Below are 14,628 nucleotides of genomic sequence, written 5' to 3'. Positions count from 1 at the left end.
CATAAATTGTGATTAATTAGAATGAAAGAATAATGAGAAGTGTATTCTCGTGTAAAATTTAATCATTCTATAACAGTTTATTAATTTCTCTTAAAAGTAATTGTCAATTCCAAATCATTGAAATAAGGATAATACAAGATTCCTTATCCACGAGTATCGCACACGGATCACCTTTGAAGTTGTTCGATTTATTTACCAGTGTATTATCTAATTTATTATTATAAAATTAAATTAATAATTATCGAAAGTTGAAACGAGTGAAAATTCCATGATTCTCATTCTTATTCTTGTTTCGAGTAAATTTCAAAGCATTCTGTTTATACGATAATTTACAAAAAAAAATCCCCAAACGGTAACTAGATTAGGGAATAAAGAAAAGATTTCGCTCCCCACCAATCAAAAGATTCCTTATCCACAAGTATCGCACACGAATCACCTTCGAAATTATTCGATTTATTTACCAGTGTATTTTCCAATTTATTATTACAAAATTAAATTAATATCGAAAGTTGAAACGAGTGAAAATCCCATAATCATTTTTATTCTTGTTTCGAATAAATTTCAAAGCATTCTGTTTATTCGATAATTTACAAAAAAAAAATCCCCAAACGTGACACTAGATTAGGGAATAAAGAAAAGATTTCGTTCCCCACGAAGCAAAAGGATACCACTTTTCCTTACAGCCGGGCAGATCTAGCCGTGGAAATTATCGTATGGTAAAGAAGTGGTGGCACATACGCGCCATATTACCGGCCGTGGCGAGGGGGGAGGCGGCGGAAGGCCGGTTATCCGGGGGGAAACTCTGGCACTCCAATCAATGCAAATCAAATCGAGAGCCGTGAATACGAAGCGTATAGTCAAATCAAGCGAATAAAAGCTTCATGAATGTAAAAGACTGGGTGAATGCGAGCGGCGCGAGCCAATCTGGTAATGCGTCTTCTCCCTCCCCCCCTCCCCCTCCCCCCCCCTCGTCCCGATAACCTGCCCAGTAACTCTTAACCGACCACCGGTGGAAAAAAATACCGTTCGAATATCGCGTTACGCCGATGGACGACTCGTTTAAAAAAAAAAAAAAATATATATATCGCTTCTTCTTCTTCTTCTTCTACTTCTACTTCTTCTTCCACTTTCTTGTACTTGATATACTTTGATTCATGCTCGATCGAGAAGGATTTCTTTCCGTTAGGTTAGGTTGGATTCTATCGGAAAGTTTGAAGGTATTTGACGAGGATGTATTGCGATAAATGTTTTTTAATTTTTGGAAAGTTATTTGTAAATCATTTCTTCTTATTTATTTATTTAAAGTTTAAGCTAGGGAACATTTCTTAATCGTCTCTCTAACGATTAAAAAGTAATAAAATGATACGAATAAATCTAGGGAATTTGAGATATCATTTGAAACATATAGAGAAAAAGTGAAGAATCTTAGATATTGAGAAGGAATTATTTTTTCTCGTCTCTGTAAATATCGTAATATAACGATAAAAGCAATAATGGCTCGAATAAATCTAGGGAATTTGAGATATCATTTGAATAGAGAAAAAGTGAAGAATCGACATCTTAGATATTAGAAAAGAAATATTTTTTCTCGTCTTTGCAAATATTATTATACAATTTAGTAATAATACGAGCACGATGAGAATAAATCTAGGGAATTTAAGATACCATTTGAAACGTATAGAGAAAAAGTAAAGAATCGACATCTTAGATATTAGAAAAGGAATATTTTTTTCTAGTCTCTGCAAATATCATTACATAACGATAAAAGTAGCAACACGTAACGATGAGAATAAATCTAGGGAATTTAAGGCGCCATTTGAAGCGTATAGAAAACGAAGAAGAATCTTAGATATTGGATTAATAATAATTTTAAGAATTTCATATACGCAAAGGGAATAGAACGAGGGAAAAAATAACGAGAAAATAAATAATAATACATAATGAAACCGCGTCAACGGTTTGATAAGCGAAAATTTCCTTGGAAAGGTCCCTCGACTCGACTCGACTCGAGTTGAGGGGATGGTCGACACCCCGTTGAAAATAGGTATTTCAAGGCGTGTTTCGAGGTTGGCTGGATACGGGACGGTGCAACGTCGTGGCCATTCAACCCAATCCGGCGAAAAGGAACGAGGGTGGCGGCGTTCCATCGCGCATTCTGGATCCGCGCATACGTAAGTGCATCTATCCGAGTACACGCGGAAACACACGTCCGGCTTACCGGAGGATTTATGTCACGCTTAGGCACCGTCCACTACCGTGGAAACTTCGATAATGCAACCCTCGAACAGCCATCTCTTTAGCATGTCATTAAACGAGACCACGTTATTTGACGTTATTTTTCTCCCTTTTTTTTTCTAGTGTTTTAAAAATAATATTGCAATCACTATTATTATAATGATACAATTATATATTGAATATATAATGATATAAATATATATTAATATTATATATTCGTTTTCTATTCATCTGTCGATTTATAAGAAATAAGAATCTCTTCCAACAATCTTCTTTCTTAATTTTAACGCTTACCTTTAGTTATTAGAGATATTATTTCGGATTAATCGAAAGATTGAATCTCTTTCTTTTACAAGTTTGAATCTCTCGTTCTTCTTCGTCGTCTCGGAAACGAGATGTTTACAACGCGCGTTTCAACGGCGGAGAAGAAAGAGGAGGAAGAAAAAAAAAAGAGAAACTCTCCTTTGTCTCTTTACGGTCTGAAAGTGGCCCGTGGAGGAGGCAGGCGCGGGACGGCCATCGACGTCCGCAGCCCGTCTTCTCGCAGGACGCCAAGGAAGAAGTACGGTCGGATAATAACGAGTTTCGCTGTCGCCCCTTTCGCCCTTCGCGTAGAGCGCGGAGTCGTAAACTCGACCTCGCTGCCAACTCCTCCTTCCTTCCTCCCTCCCTCCCCCTTTTTACGTTTCGAGCAGCGTTTTTCTTCGCCGCCCGATCGCGTCAAATTTTTATCTGACCCGCGATCGTCTCCGTCCTTATAGGGAGGAAGGAAACGCTTGGGTTCTGAATCCTCGTTCCAATCATTTTTCCAGGATTCAGAAGTAGAAATTGGTGATAGATTCTCTTAACGCTCTGCTGTATCGAGTGTATTTCTACTCTAAATATTTTAGTAAAGCACTGATGGTCCCAAGAATGATGCCTCGTTCGTCATTTATTTTCATCATTGTCTTTGCAATAGAAATATCATTAATTGTATTAATAATATTAATAAATATATAATAAAAAAAGGAAACTTTATATTTATACTAATATTAGTGATAATAAATATAATTATATGAGTAATAAGTTTGTTTGTTTACAAAATTAAATTATTTAATTATAAAAAATCATAATTAAATTTTAATTTGTTTGTATTATATTAAAAATATGTATTAAAAAATTATATTATAGTTTTAAAATTAATTATATTGTATAATAATATTAATAAATATATAATAAAAAAAACTTTATATTTACATAATATTTACTAATATTATATGAGTAATAAGTTTGTATGTTTATAAAATTAAATTATTTAATTATAAAAAATTATATTATAGTTTTAAAATTAATTGTATTAATAAATTATATATAAAATATAATATTATTATTAATAAATAACTCTGAAACTATTTTAGTACAATTAGAAAACTTGGTATTCAACTTCTTTCAGGGATTTCACTTGTAAATGCTTTGATAGTTTACGAAATTGCAACAAAAAAAAAATATATAAAAATTCCAAGATTAATTATTGGAATTACCTTGTCAAAACCTTCAACATAATATCAGTTTAAAAAAATAATTCTGGTATAAATATTGGATGTGCAAATTATGCTATTCAGATAAAAGACGATAAATGGATCAAATCAAATGCACGAAGGAATTTAAAAAGAACGACAACTTTTTTTATCCAAATTATCCGAATCAGCTTTATTATGGAATGTTTTGAAATTATTTTTTTATTATTTTTACAACAATTTAATAGTTTTATCACATTCGGTGGAATATCTTTCCTACAAAAATTTTTTATAAATAATTAAATAAGCTATATAACAATTTAATAATAATTTAAATTAATAAAAATTTAATAATAATATAACAATTTAATAAGTCACTCGAATATCATCAACGTGTTAAGGGTTAAAGAAGTGTCTAAGGAAGTTGAATAAAGATTGGATAATTTTTTTTAAGAAGGAGAATAATAGTTTTCAGATGGCTGAATGTGGACGATGTTCGAAAATTTAATCGATCGCAATATCTGAGAGTTAATTGTTTTTTCTTTTTTTTTTTTTTTTAAAGGAAAATTAACCTTTCGAGATCGGAGATTAAGAAGAAAAAGAAAATTCCAGTTTGTAAATCGTTGTTACAATCAATATATATATATACATATATATATTTATGTGAAAATGCTGCGACATTTTTCTCGGATACGTGCTCGTGGTTGGTATTTATTTAAATAAATTCCTTTTCTAATAGAGATTATATTCCAAATTTTGGAAAATAGATAATATAAACGATCATTTTTTTACCACTCAGGATTCCACATCCCGAAAAGGAGTTACATGGTTAAGGATAAGATGGATTTTAAAGTGATTCAAAATGAGTTAAAATATCAACTCGAACACGGTAAGTTTCTTTCACTCCGAATATATTCTTCTCATTAATATCTCGTCATTAATTTTATCATTTCCTTCCTTTCCAGAACATTTCCAACAATTAGAGCCAAAAGATTTAATCAGGAAGCCTTACGACCGATCTAATATACGCGAATTCGACAGAAACAAACTAATCGATTCGGACGTAATATAAGAAAAAGAGAAAATATGAGATAAAAGACACCTCTCCCTTTTCGAAAATAATCCTTCGAGCAGTTTAATCCGAATTAACCGATTGATTTAATTTTTTCGACGAAATTATAATTGTATCAACGATTAACAATTATGTAATTAGAAAAACTTATATATTCGATAATAACAATCACTTTTGGCGAAAAAAAAAAAAAAGGAAAACTCGACAAAACTCGTCTCTTTTATTCCTCTATATCCACTATTGTCACAAAATTATATATCGAAACGCAAGTGTCCGTTTCTCTTCTCGAAAAATTAGCTTAGCTTCGAAAAACGTTCGAGCCCATCTTACGATTTCGTGTCTAATCTCGTTTTAATGACGGGGTGCCGGCGAATGATGAAGTGTCAAATCGGGGCCGTGGGCGTTGTTTTCCCGCGATACAGCCGATAATGTATGCCAGGGGAGAAGATTTTTAATTAGCCCCCGAACCTGCCCACTTCGTATACAAAACCGTTTTGGAAAAATTGCTCCTCCCTCCCCACTTTCTTTTTCCCACGCCCAACGTTCATATATACATATAGATAAACGACATTCGTTTCGAAAAGTAGGATAATTAATCTTGGAAAACTATCTACCAGGAAAGAGGAAAAATACTTCTCAAAAAATTTTTATTGTGCCAAAAGGAAAAATACTTCTCAAAAAATTTTTATTGTGCCAAGAGGAAAAATACTTCTCAAAAAATTTTTATTGTGCCAATACAACTGTTCCATAGAACGTTAAAATAAAGGATAAAAGACACCCTCCTTCGAAAATAATCCTGCGAGCAATTTAATTCGAATTAATTTAATTTTGGAGAAAATTATAATTGTATCATAATTTGTTCAAATATTCCTTCGACGAGATCGAGTTGCATTCCGTCGATCTGCAACAGGATGGTGAGGGGAGAAGTCGGGGAGAGTGGCCCACAATTTCGGTAATTCGTTTCGGGCCCGCTTCTACGACCGTTCAAATGCTACAATTCGCAAGGTAGTACTGGCTCGCGAGCACGCGATTAGTAATTTGAATCGTCGACGCCCGTCATTCCCACCGTTTCTTCTCCCCGGATTCGAAAACAAGGGAATTCTCCTTCTTTCGAGACGAGGGGAGGGGGGAGTCTTTCCGCAGCGACGACTTTTGTGCAGGGGAGGGGGGAGGAGGGGACGTAGGAGGGCGCACATCGGGCAAAACACGCGTGACCTGTATTTAAGGTAAGGTCTCCTCCTCCGGGTCCCAAGAGGAGAACAAGCGGAGGCTGGCTTCCAGGTATTTTTTTCTTTTTTTACATCTTATTTGCAAAGTCGAAGCTTCTCCTGCTTCCCCCTAACCCCCATTTTTCCGTCTCTCTTTTCGTTCCTCCCCGCCCTTCTCTCGTCTCGTCCTCCTCGATAGGACTGCCTTCTCCTTCGCACGCGAGAGAACGTGAGAACACAGTGGATTTGGTTCTCTTCTTTTTCTACCTCCCCGGTGGAAACGGGGAACAGTTTGCTCTTTCTATTCGTTGTATATTCGAATGTGTTTTTGGAATATATATATTGAGACACGCGTTTCATATAAAATTTATAACCTCTTGTTCCTTTAAACAGGTAGGGAGAATAATTTAGTGGTTTCGAAGGAAGGGAAACATTGAACACCTCGATGTCCCCTCGAATTATTAATTTAAATTTTAAAATTTTCTTGTATTCAATAAATGTAATTAAAGAGAGCAATTGATTTTCTACATACACCTTTCATATTGTCTATATATGTATATATATGTAACACTGCATGTTCATTATTAATTCTCCTAAAATTTTCTTCTACTAAAATAAAATAGAAATAATTATCCATATTAATTTTCTCATACCTTACACTTTTCATGTTGTGTGTATATATATATATACACAATGATACTATTCATATTGTGTATAGCATGTAACGCTGCATGTTCATTATTAATTCTTCTAAAATATTCCTATATTCAACAAACATAATTATATAATATTAAAAAGAGTAATCAATTACATTGTGTAAAATATATGTATATATATATATATATATATATATATTTGTGGTATTCGACAAACATAATTATATAATATTAAAAAGAGTAATCAATTACATTATGTAAAAAATATATATATATATTACATATGTGCTGTTTATTCATTATTAATTCTCCTAAAATTTTCTTCTACTCAACAAATAGAATAGAAATAATTATTCATATTAATTTTCTCATACTTTACAGCTTTCATATTGTGTATATATATATATAACATGTAATACTGCATGTTCATTATTAATTTTTCTAAAATTTCACTATATTCAACAAATATAATTATGTAATATTAAAAAGAGCAATCAATTACATTGTGTAAAATATACATATTACACATGTGCTGTTTATTCATTATTAATTCTCCTAAAATTTTCTTCTACTCAACAAATAGAATAGAAATAATTATCCATATTAATTTTCTCATACTTTACATCTTTCATATGTGTATATATATATATATAACATGTAACACTGCATGTTCATTATTAATTTTTCTAAAATTTTCCTATATTCAACAAACATAATTATGTAATATTAAAAAGAGCAATCAATTACATTGTGTAATATATATATATATATATATATATATATATATATATATATATATATATATATATTACATATATGCTGTTTATTCATTAATTCTCTTAAAATTTTCTTCTATTCAATAAACATAATTATGTATGTTAAAAAGAGCAATTGATTTTCTTCATACTTTTTTCACATTGCCTATATATGTATATATATATAACATTGCATGTTCATTATTAATTTTCCTAAAATTTTCTTTTATTCTACAAATAGAATAGAAATAAGTATCCATATTAATTTTCTCATACTTTATATCTTTCATATTGTGTATATATATATATATATATATATATCATGTAACACTGCATGTTCATTATTAATTCTTTTAAAATTTTCCTATATTTAACAAACATAATTATGTAATATTAAAAAGAGCAATCAATTACATTGTGTAAAATATATGTATATATATATGATGTATGTGCTGCATGTTCATAATTAATTCTCCTAAAAGTTTCCTATATTCAACAAACATAATTATGTAATATTAAAAAGAGTAATGTGTGAGTATATATATTTAATATATGAATATGTAATATTAAAAAGAGCAATGGATTACATTGTGTAAAAAATACATGCATTACACTTACTGTTTATTCATTATTAATTCAACAAATAGAATAGAAATCTTCTTATACCGCATAATTTTTCTTACATAATTTGCATAAAATTAAAGTATTCCTCTTCGAATATCATATATACATATATATATATTCTCGTTCAATTTTCCAAAAATCAAGCCCTCTCTCGCGACTCCCAATCACCTCATCTTCATCAGAATCGCTTGTAGAAAAGTCCTCGGGCTCGATAAACCCGAGGCTCGAAGCAACGACGCCTCGTCCCGTCCCCTGCACCTCCTTCGACCCCCGTTCGCAGTTCGCCTTCGCCAAAACGCATCGAGCCCCCCGATCGGCTTTCCCGACATATTTATTGCGCCCAACCCGTGACTCTGACCCCGCGTACGGTCCCGCGTACCAACCCCTAGCCCCAGGAGTACCTCGAATCTCCCTCTCTCCCTCTCTCTCTCTCTCTCTCTCTCTCTCTCTCTCTCTCTCTCTCTCTCTCTCTTCCCTTTTCGTTCACCGATTCGAATTCGATAGCGAAGGCGGATAGGAAAGGCGCGGAGCGCGTCGGTATCGGTCATCGGTAATAAATCGGGCATGGAATTGGTATACTCCAGGTTCTTCGACCCCTCGCAGCGGAGGAGGGTGGGACAGAGGGCGCGCGCGACTCGCAAAAGCAAACAACAATAATAATTATTGTTTCGATGGGGGCCTGGTAATATCTGTAATGGGCCGTTCTACTCGAGTGACCTGTCGGCCGCCGTTGAATTAATGGCGGCCGAGATTTCGCGCGGAAACGAATCACCACGGGGGGAGGAAACTTGTACGGAGAGAGAGAGAGAAAGAGAGAGAGAGAGAGTGGAAGAAGGTGGATCACGACCCGTCCACCTCAGACTCGTTACGCTGTTTATGGCCCAACCTTCCCTTCGACGGGGCCCTCGTAATCGTATTTCGCGGAGCTGCGTATTGCGCCGCCACTAGCGTTTCTCTACTAGTGGCGGCACGATGGCGGCCGTCAGATCCATCGCGTGGCGTTGCGATCGAAGGGAACGATTCTGGTTATGTTTCGCTTTTGTTGCTTTCCGTTTGTCGTTATCGAGACAGCGTTCGATGACGGGTTGAGGATCGTGTTTAATAACGTTGCTTAATAAAGAAAAGTCTCGAAAAGACTTTTCTGTGGAAATATATTAATCTGTGTATATTATATATATATATATATATATATATATATATATATATATATATATATATATACGAGATCCTTGGATATATATATTGCAAATATAATTCGTAATTCCCATTGTATACACGTTTAATTCGGTTGATGAAAATTTCTTAAAATTTCTATTATATATTTCTGTAACGAGTAACCTATCGATGTTTGTCGCTTTTGGTTTCGAGATTAATTCGATGATTGAAAATTTACTCTTAAAATTTTTCTTTTATTATATATTTTTGTAACAAATAACTGACTGGTGTTTTGTTGCAGTTGAGACGCTTTTTGGTTTCGATTATGATTCGAGGCGAGAATAAGGGATGTTGAAAATCTTAATATCCAATCGTATCGATCGAAGGGAAGCGTAAATCGATCGGCTTCACCGTGGCGAATACGAAACAGGTTGCGAGGCGATTTCCGATGCCGCAAAACGATCGAGACGAAGGCATGGGAAAGAGCGGAGGGAGCGAGGAGAGGGGAGGGGGAGGGAGGAGGGAAGGAACATTTTCGTGCAACAAAATGTACACGCACGTGGTTCGCTTCACGTTTAGTTTCAGCGGCAACGTTGTGCGCTGCACGAAGAATGGCTGGCGCCTTTGTTGGCACACGCGTGATTTTCATCCGCTAGTCGCGTGCGGACACAACTCGCACGCGATATGCATTTTCCACGCGGCTGCATTCCGGAAACGTGATATATTATTTTCGGGCCAATTTCTCGTATTTCGCGTTATACCCGGCAATCACGGTTTCTAAAATGGAAATTCTTTTCCTTTGGATTTCGCTTTGTACGACGACCATGTCACGAGTTATTGATTATTGATGGGTTAATGAGAAGTTAAAGAAAATGATGAAAAGTGAAAAGTGAGGGGAAAGGAACAGGTTGTAGTTGTCAATGTTCGAACGAGAGGAGGATTGATCGTTTCAATTATACGATTTATTCGCATGATCTCGTGCAAAATTCTATCTCTAATTACGATATACGATACGAAAAATGTTGGAAAATTTATATTTCTTGATGACAAATTTGATAAAAAAAATCCCTAGATCTCCTTTCGCTTTCTTGATAACAATTATGATTCGAAGACATTTTTTCCTTAAATAGAATCATATATTATACATTTCTTGATGCACAAATTTGATAAAAAAGAAAAAATCTCTAGATCTTTCGCTTTCTTGATAACAATTATGATTCAACGAAGACACTTTTTCCTTAAATAGAATATATTATACATTTCTTGATGCACAAATTTGATAAAAAAGAAAAAATCTCTACATTTCTTTTCGCTTTCTCTCGATACTATTCCTTTCGCTATTTCTCGGTACACAAATTCGATAAAAAAGAAAAAAATCCCTAGATTCCTTTTCGCTTCCTCGATTCAACGAAGATACTTTTTTTCTTAAATAGAATCATATACCATATATTTCTCGATGCACAAATTCGATAAAAAAGAAAAAAATCCCTAGATCTCCTTTCACTTTCTCGATAACAATTATGATTCGACGAAAACACTTTTTCCTTAAATACAATCATATATATTTCTACTATATATTTCTCGATGCACAAATTCGATAAAAAAAAAATCCCTAGATTCCTTTTCGCTTTTTCGATTCAACAAAGACACTTTTTCCTTAAATAGAATCGTATATATTTCTACTGTATATTTCTCGATGCATAAAATAAAAAAGAAAAAAATCCCTAGATTCCTTTTCGTTTCCTCGATTCAACGAAGACGCTTTTTTCCTTAAATACAATCGTATACCATGAATTTCTCGATGCACAAATTCGATAAAAAAAAAAAGAAAAAAAAAGAAAGAGAGATCTCCTTTCGCATTCTCGATGTAACGAGCAACGACGATCCAACGACGACACGTCGTTGATCGTGTTCCCAGATTTATCGGCCGCTATCGTTTGATAGCGAGAAAGGTTCTAGATTTCGCCTCGGCTGAACGACGAGCGGGTTACAGGGAATTGATGTAGCGCTACCAACACCGCGACGTGTGTAATGGATGTAGTGTTGCTGGTGGCCGCGCGATAAGCCGGCCAGAATGGATGCACTTTTCACGCGTGTAACTTTCGCTCACGGCGAAATCCACCGCTCTCGTTCCAGCTGCTCACCCCTCCCTCCCCTTCCCTCCCTTTCCCCCGTGATAATCGTGGCCACTTTTCTTGCGACACGGCTCCGGTCTTACGGTATCGTACGGCCAGCTTAATGAACTAACCGGGCACCCCTCACGACCGCTTAATAAACCCTCCTCGATCCACTCCTTTCTCATTTTCCGTTTATTTATCATTGCACAATTTACATCTAAATTGTCATCGATGCACGCATATATTCTCACCTATTATTTTTACCTAATATTTTCATAAATAAAATAGATCAAATTATATATTTATAATTATACATTTCTTGGTATTTTCTTCTTGATATTCAGATATTTGATAATCGAAGAAAAGATTAAAATTATTGATGCATGCATATATTCTTACCTAATATTTTCATAAATAAAATAGATCAAATTATATAAAATTTCTTGATGATATTCAGATTTGATAATCGAAGAAAAGATTGTTAAAAAAAATTGTTATTGATGCATGCATATATTCTTACCTATTATTTTACCTAATATTTTCATAAATAAAATAGATCAAATTATATAAAATTTCTTGATGATATTCAGATTTGAGAAAAGATTGTTAAAAAAATTGTTATTGATGTATGCATATTCTTACCTATTATTTTACCTAATATTTTGATAAATAAAATAGATCAAATTATATATTCATAATTGATAAAATTATATAATTTTATTAATTTTATTATATTTATAATTACATATTTCTTGGTGATATTCAGATATTTGATAATCGAAGAAAAGATTAAAATTGTTATCGATGCATGCATATATTCTTACCTATTATTTTACCTTATATCTTGATAAATATTATATAGATCAAATTATATAAAATTTCTTGGTGATATTCAGATTTGATAATCTGAATTAAGATAAGATGGAAAAATCCAAGGATATATAATTTCACTGGTAATCATTTTCAAAATCAAAATCATCAACAAACACCTGAAACATAGAACAGAAAAAGAAAAAAAGAAAATATCCAAAAACTTCTCCAAGCCTTCTCCTTACCTTTTGTCATCTTTCGCTTCTCGAAAACAGCAAAGAATTTTTAACCTCTCTAATTTCCAAAAATTTCCCCTTACGAATCAAATTCGAAACTTTCCCATCCTCGTCGATTATTCGACCCGGTGCTGTCCCTCGAAAGAGAAGTCTCTCCCTCCCTACCACCACCACCATCACCATCATCATCATCATCATCATCATCATCATCATCATCATCATCATCATCGTCGTCGTCGTCGTCGAAGGATGCCTCGAAGCGTGGACGCGCGGCCCGTTTCTTCTTCCTTCTCGCAGGAGCAGCCATTATATAGTAGTAAATATCGTAACGACCGTCCAAGGGACCAAGCCACGGCCATCCTGACGCGCGGCCGCTAACCACGAGTAATTATGTAATTGGCGAAGAATTACTTACCGGAGTGGCCGGGCCCCGTGGCAAGCCCCGTCATTCAGTGACATTCCGTCCTTTTTTACGACCCTTTGAGTGGCGGGTCGTTGTCTTCTCCCCTTCCCCTTTTGGATTTTCACCACTTCGAAACGTTTCTTCCTCCTCCTCTCTCTTTCTCTCTCTCTCTTGCTCAATGGATAAACGCGAGAGAGGATCGCCACGGTGGCCACCACCGTGTTGTGGCAGCTGTGTTCCGTTTCATAGCTTGTAACTAACTCGTTCCTCTCGGTTTTATATACCACGCCACTTTTCTAATTTCGCCAAGAACGAGAGCGGGGGGGAGGGAGGGAAGAGGGATCGAGTTTTACTGCCGAACGGTGGAAAGGAGAGGGGGAGGGAGGAGGAGGAGTGCAATTGCGCGATTATTGTTCCCCCGTCGAACGCGAGAGTTCCCTCGCCTTCCGGTCCCGCGAAACGATCGTCTGCGGGTCGAGTTTTTAAACGTGGCTTCTTTTTCCTTTTTTCTTTCTTCTTTTTTTCGAGCAGCATTTCGTGAAAGGAGCGTTTTCCTTGGAAGGTCGCGAAAATATGAAATTGTTGGGATTAGTTTTTTTCATTGTTATCGATGGGTAAATGAGCGATTATTTTTATTATATTTCTTTGCGTAACGACTTCTTTTTTGAGGAGAAGAATTTGGAATTGAAAATGGGCTTCGAAAAGGATTTAAATCTATATTGAAGGAGGGTTAATTGAAAGCCAAGTGACACGTTTTCGCACGTTTGGATTAAACAAGTAGTAGTATTATAAAGAAATCTATTAGGTTATACAAAATATTTTCATATTGTTCTTTTATATCTCCTTTTTCTGTAATAACTTCTTTTTTGTATCACTTTTTCGAAAAGAATTGGAAGTGGAAGAATTTGGAATTGAAAATGGATTTTGAAAAGGATTTAAATCTATATTGAAGGAGGATTAATTGAAAGCCAAATGACACGTTTTCGCACGTTTGGATTAAACAATTGTAGTATTGTAGTAAAGAAATCTATTAGGTTATACCAAAATATTTTCACATTGTTCTTTTACATCTCCTTTTTCTGTAATAACTTCTTTTTTGTATCACTTTTTCGGAAAGAATTGGAAGAATTTGGAATTGAAAATGGATTTTGAAAAGGACTTAAATCTATTGTTTCGATCTTTACAAAACTCCTTGAATGGTAAAAATTTCAATAATGATGATGATATCAAATCGTACCTGATTCAGTTTTTTGCCAATAAAAAGCAGAAGTTTTATGAACGTGGGATTATGATGCTGCCTGAAAGATGGCAAAAGGTCATTGATCAAAATGGGCAACATATTACAGAATAAAGTTATTTAGTTCCATGAAAAAATTGTCTTTGATTTTCTAAAAAAAATTCGCAATTACTTAGTTGCCAATCCAATATATTGAAGGAGGGTAAATTGAAAGACAAATGATATATTTGGATGTAGTACTGTAGTAAAGAAATCTATTAGCTTACCAAACAAAATATTTTCACCTTGCTCTTTTTCTGTAATAACTTCTTTTTTGTATCACTTTTTCGCAAAGAATTGGAAGTGGAAGATTTTCGAATCGAAAAAGATTTAAATCTATATTGATGTGTGCAAAGCTCGTTGTATTCCATCAGTTTACCGTTTAAAAAAATTTATTGTATCTTCAGTTTATGAATAGTTGATACATTGCTTGAAAAATGAATAATTATAGTAAAACAATTATTGATGTAGTATTATAGTAAAGAAATCTATTTTAAGTTTAAATTTAAGTTGTAAAAAAACAAAATATTTTCACTTATAAATATTTATAATATATTTATATATTTATATTTCACTTACAAATAT

The sequence above is a fragment of the Apis mellifera genome, linkage group LG6, assembly GCF_003254395.2.
Source record: "Apis mellifera strain DH4 linkage group LG6, Amel_HAv3.1, whole genome shotgun sequence".
NCBI classification, from domain to species: Eukaryota; Metazoa; Arthropoda; class Insecta; order Hymenoptera; family Apidae; genus Apis; species Apis mellifera.
The sequence above is the reverse complement of the archived record's forward strand: the minus strand, read 5'-3'. Positions refer to the sequence as shown.